This window comes from Onychomys torridus, chromosome 8, assembly GCF_903995425.1.
Source record: "Onychomys torridus chromosome 8, mOncTor1.1, whole genome shotgun sequence".
NCBI lineage: Eukaryota > Metazoa > Chordata > Mammalia > Rodentia > Cricetidae > Onychomys > Onychomys torridus.
The window spans coordinates 19,091,499-19,097,807 of record NC_050450.1 but is presented as its reverse complement, the minus strand read 5'-3'; positions in this window follow the sequence as shown (position 1 = coordinate 19,097,807).

The window sequence follows — 6,309 nt, the reverse complement described above, 5'->3', positions numbered from 1 at the left end:
CCCCTGTCCCTGAAGGGGTGTAGCCTGAGCACTGCTGAGAGTATGTAGCAATATATGTGTCTCTGTAGGAACAAGCAAGTCACAGGAGGGTTCCATACTGTCCCCTCACTGGTCTCCCCACATCTGGACACTGTTTCTCTACCTGGATTGTTACTAGGTAGCATGGGCCCTTCATTCACCCCTTAACCTCTCAAGGTTCTCTTTGCTGGGACTCAAGGCCTCAATCATCTGAGCCTCAGTATTATCAGGGCAGGATGGGAAAGTGGAGGGAGGGAGAAGGGGAGCCCCACTCTTCTTGTTGATCGAGACTCCCCCCGCCTTGGTCCACATGTCTGCTCTTGGGCCCTGAGAGTACAGAAGAGGTGAGACAATGGAGGTCCTATTCAGTATACAATAACCAGATGGGAAGCATTTCTTGTGACCCCAAAAAGTCAACACAGCACTCATCCTTGAAAAAGGGGCTGGTCACCATGGGGCTGGCACTGTCAGGAACTCCTCAGTAGAAAAGAAGACCCCAGAGTATTTCTCAGCCCAGAGGCCACCCGAGGACCACTGCAGGCCACTAGGACATTCCTGCCACTTTTGGGAGGACAGTATTGAGAGACCAAAGTAGATATCAGTATCCAGGCTCAGAGTGTGTTCTGCCTCTGAACGCCTGCTGCTGGCTGAAGTCTCTCATGAACCTCCGGGGGATCCTTAGATTAGCTCAGATGCATCCAAACCAACAAGCAGAAGCTTAGCTTGCCTACATCCTCAGATGGGCCCAGAGATCACCTGCCGAAGAAGAAGTCTGACCATGAGAAAAACCAATGAGCAAAATAAATGACCTCAAAGTCATTTTACGTCATCAAAGAGAAGAGAGCACTTGTGCCCAGCCTGGTAGCACACACACTTTGCAGAAGGTCTTCCATGCCTGTGGGCAGAGCTTATGGGTCCCCAACCAGAGGGGAAAAAGAGTCAACAATACCTCACTACTGTGGGCAGAAGCTGGGAGGCTGAGTTGTGTGTCCCTTCTACATGTCAGAAGATCCCATTATTCTTTGCACTTGTATATGTGCAATCTATTTATTTAGTTAGGTTTTTTTTTTTTTTTTGAAACAGGGTTTCTCTGTGCAGCCCTGGCTGTCCTTGAATTCACTCTGTAGACTAGGCTGGCCTCGAACTCACAGAGATACACCTGCCTCTGCCTCTTGAGTGTTGGGATTAAAGGTGTGCACCACCACTGCCCAGTCATAAGTGTGCAAATTTTATTTAAAAGTTCTGTGTCTACCAGGGCCAAACCTGGCCCATAAACCCATCAGCTGTTCAGTCTTCTGTGAAGAGCTACCTGGTACCTTGGCTCTGGTCCTGTTACATACTGGGCTTTTAACTCTTCAGATGATGAGAACATCTTCCCCTATTTGATGCGTGCTACCATAGCCGATTTGTCTACCGAATAACCACATTGGTGAGATTTCAACATGTCGTTTCTGCTGGGGGCTTTCTGTTCTTTCTCTATTCCTTCTCTCCTATTAATTCCCAAGCTTTATCATGCATGCCTTACAGCCCCACACCTGCAGTGGGCTGAGGCTTGAACCCGGGACCTTTTACATGCTAGGCATGATCTCTCCACTGAGGTACCCACCTTCAATGCAGTTGGTACCTGCTTTGCTTAAAATGTGAACCAGGGTCTTGCTTTATTTTTTTTCCATAATTCATCAGATTCTACAACACTGTTTGTCCAATAGGACTGTCGCTCCACAGCTTTGGAGGGTCCTCTTTCTCCTGGATGATGTTTCCACATAGACATGATATATATATGTGTGTGTGTGTGTGTGTGTGTGTGTGTGTGTGTGTGTATATATATATATATATATATATATATATATATATATATATATATATATATATAATATTAATCTCTAGTTGGTCCCATTGTTCCTGTCTTAATCACTGTAGTTTTGTCTTTTAGTATCTGGTAGCTTGCTCTTCTTTTTAGAATATGAATGGAATATTATTAGTGTGTGTGTGTAAGTGTGCGCTAGTGCACATACCTGGGGAGGCCAGAAGATGGTGTTGGATCTCCTGGAGCTGGTGGAGTTATAGGTGGTTGTGAGCCACCTGATGTGGGTGTTGGGAACTGAACTCAGGTCCTCTGGAAGAGCAGCAAGTGCTCTTAACCACGGAGCTCCAGGCATGCTTTTTACTGTGATAAAATATATTTAGTACAAAACCAACTGTTTTGAACATTTTTTGGTGCATTGTTTGGTGATATTAAGTACTTTCATTATGTCATGTGACCACTCCACCATCCATTTCCAGAAAATTGTCATTATCCCACTAGGAGACTCTGGACCCAGTAACCAACAGCCCCCCATCATTATCCTCTAGGCTCTAGTGACTTCTGCTATATTTGTTGCTCTGGATTATCCATTCTATTTAACTAGGACCATGTGATATTTGTGCCTCTGTGACTGGCGACTTTCTCTGAGCACAATGTTTCTAAGGCCATCCACACTGTAGCAGGTATAAGAACGCCAGACATCCTCAGGGCTCAGTCATGGCCTTTTGTAGGCTGTAGTCTGTTTATCCATAGTGATAGGCACTCAGATTGTTTCCAGATTCCCTGGGATACAATTCATATGCTGTATAATCCACTCTTTCAGAGTGCTCAACTCAGTGTTAGTAGTTATGTTGATATTTTCAAATAAGCATCTCCATCTGTCTGTCACCTATCTATCTATCTATCTATCTATCTATCTATCTATCTATCTATCATCTACATCTGGCTAACTCTCATTTGTTTGCTTGAGACAGAGACTCACCATGTAGCCCTGGCTAGCCTGAAATCACTATGTAACTCAGACTGTGCTTAAACTCACAAAGATCGAAGCTGGAAAGATGGTTCAGTGGTTGAGAGACCTTGCTGTTCTGCCAGGTATTCCAATTCGCAATACCCACATGGCAGCTCACAACTGTCTGTAACTCCAAGATCTGACACCCTTACACTGACATACATGAAGACAAAACATCAGTGCACATAAATTTATATTAAAAAAACAAAAACAAAAAACAAACAAAACAACTCACAAAGCTCCTCCTGCCTCTACCTCCCACGTGCTGGGATTAGGGAGGGTGCACCACCACACTCAGCCCCTTCTTCCTACTCCTGAGGCAGCACCTTAGACCATTGATTTCAGACTTCCCTTTTATTCTTTTTGAGATAAGATCTCCTGTAGACCAGCCTGGCCTTGAACTTCTTATGCTGTTGAAGCTTGTTGTCTCTACCTCCCAACTGCTAGATTCGAGGTGTACACCACCATGACCAACTATTTTTAAAGCCTTTATTACTTTATTTCTTGTGTGTGTGTGTGTGTGTGTGTGTGTGTGTGTGTGTGTGTGAGAGTATGTGCAGAGGATAACTTTTAGCAGTTGGTTCTTTCCTTCTACCAAATGGTTACAGTGCCTTAACCCACTGAGTTATCTCGATGGCCCTAATTCTTTTATTAAAAAATATTTTTTAGGGCTGGAGAGATGGCTCAGAGGTTAAGAGCACTGACTGCTCTTCCAGAGGTCCTGAGTTCAATTCCCAGCACCCACATGGTGGCTCACAAGCATCTGTAATGAGATCTGGCACCCTCTTTTGTGTACATAATAAAAAATATTTTTAAAGCCAGGTGTGGTGGTACACATCTCTAACTGAGAGGCAGAGGTAGCTGTATCTCTATGAGTTCAAGGCCAGTCTTGTCTATGCGGCAAGTTTCAGGCCACAGCTACATACTAAGACCCTATCTCAAAAACAAAAAGCAAAACAAAATGAAAAACCTATTTCCCCCTACTCTTATTAATGTAATTGGTAAATAAATAATTGCATATATTTAAGGTACACAGCATGAGGTTTGTTTCTTTATTTATTAGTTTTTGAGGCAGGGTCTCTTTATATAATCCTGGCTTTCCTGAAACTCATTCTGTAGACCAGGCTGGCTTCAAACTCACAGAGATCCATCTGCCTCTGCCTCCCAAGTACTAGGACTAAAGGCATGTGCACCACTATACCAGATCACAATGCTCATTTACATATTTACCTTTGAATAATATTTTTATATTTATTTATTTATTTGTGTTTTTTTTGATACAGGGCCTCTTAGTGTAGCCCTGGCTGTCCTGAAACTCCCTTTGTAGATCAGACTGGCCTCAAACTCAAAGATTCACCTGTTTCTGCTTCTTGAGTGCTGGGATTAAAGGCATGAGTCACTACATCTGGCTTGACTAATATTTTCAAAGGTTTATTTTAAATCATGTGCATGTGCATATAGTGCTTGTGGAGGTCAGAGGTGTTGGGCTACCCTGGGGCTGGGGTTGCAGGTGCTTGTGAGTCACTCAACATGAATGCTTAGTCCTGAATCCAGGTCCTCTGCAAGAGCAGTGTGTGCTCCTAACCTTTGAGCCATCTCTCCAGGCCCTTGAATAAATGTATATATTTTTTAAAGATTTATTTATTTATTATGTATACAGTGTTCTGTCTGCACATATCCCTGCAGGCTAGAAGAGGGCACCAGACCTCATTACAGATGGTTGTGAGCCACCATGTGGTTGCTGGGAATTGAACTTAGGACCTTTGGAAGAGCAAGCAGTGCTCTTAACCTCTGAGCCATCTCTCCAACACCTTGAATAAATATATATATTTTTAAATATTTTATTTATTTATTATGTACACTGAAGAGGGTGCCAGATCTCATTATAGATGGTTGTGAGCCACCATGTGGGTGCTGGGAATTGAACTCAGGACCTCTGGAAGAGCAGTCAGTGCTCTTAACCTCTGAGCCATCTCTCTCCAGCCCCCGAATAATTTTTTTTTTCTGGAGCTGAGGATCGAACCCAGGTCCTTGCTTGCTAGGCAGTCGCTCTACCACTGAGTTAAATCCCCAACCTCTATTTCTTTATTTCATATGTGTGAATGCTTTGCCCACATGTGTACCATTTGCATGCCAGGTGCTCACAGAGGTTAGGAGAGGGGTGTTGGATCCCCTGGAACTGGAGTTACAGATGGTTGTGAGCCACCATGTGGGTGCTGGGAATCGAACCCAGAACTTCTGCAAGAACAAGCAGTTCTCCAAACTGCTGAGCCATCTCTCCAGCCCCCGTAAATATTTTTAAGATATATATTTTTTTAATGGATGGTCTAGCTGGCTGGGAGGGCCTTAGGTCATGTGAAAGCTAGGTGCCCTAATGTGACTGTGTAATCTCAGTTTTCCTCTATTGGGGTGGGAGGTGGAGACAGGAGGAAGTTACGGGCCAACTGCTCTGGCACACAAAGCTGCAACCAACAAAGAGACCCTGTTTCCAGCAAAGCAGAAGGTGGAGACCCATACCTGAGGTTGTTTCCTGGTATCCTCGGCATGCGATCATTCACACCTGTGAGCACACATCACCCACAAGATAAACTGGCGGATGCATATTAAGTGTAGGTATTTATGGGGTTCATGTAGCCTTTCAATTTCAGTCTACAGTGTGCATGGGCCAGCTCAGAGTCTGGCCTGTCACCTCGGACGCTGATCATTGTTTGTGTTGAGAGCAGTTACAGGCAGTTTTGAAATGCAGTTAACCGTTGTCAATCATAGTTACGCAGAGTGCTCAGACCCTTCCAAGTCATTCCTCTGCCACCCACCACCCTCTCCTTCTGGCCCATCCCTCCCCTGCCCCCCTCCCCCAACTCTTCCTAGTCATCCCTGCTTTAGCTGTAGAAAACAACTCTTATTTGTTGAGATGAAATCTAATCCCCGTCTCCTTCTTCCTCCTTCCCTCTCCCAGTACCCACATTTGTCTCAAACTCCAGGGCTCGGGTAAACTTCCTGTCTCAGTCTCCCAAGAAGCTGGGATTATAATAAGTACATGGTATCAATTTACATCAAACAACTTAAAAATTTTTAGGTTATTATTTTTAATTATGTGTATGTGTCTGTGTGGGAGTTATTTACACATGATTTCAGGTTCTTGATGAGGCCAGAGACATGGGATCCCCTGTAGTTGGAGTTACAGGTGGTTGTGAGCCCTCTGATGTGGGTACTAGGAGACAGACTTAGGTTCTCTAGAAGATAAGTGTGGCTCTTAGCTACTAAACTACCTCTCCAGCCTTCTACAAACTTCCTCCTCCTCCTCCTCCTGCTCCTCCTCCTCCTCCTTCATTGTTGTTGTTGTTGTTGTTTTTCAAGACAGGGTTCTCTCTGTAGCCCTGGCTGTCCTGGAACTCACTCTGCAGACCAGGCTGCCTCGAACTCAGAGATCTGCCTGCCTCTGCCTCCTGAGTGCTGAATTAAAGGCGTGCACCAC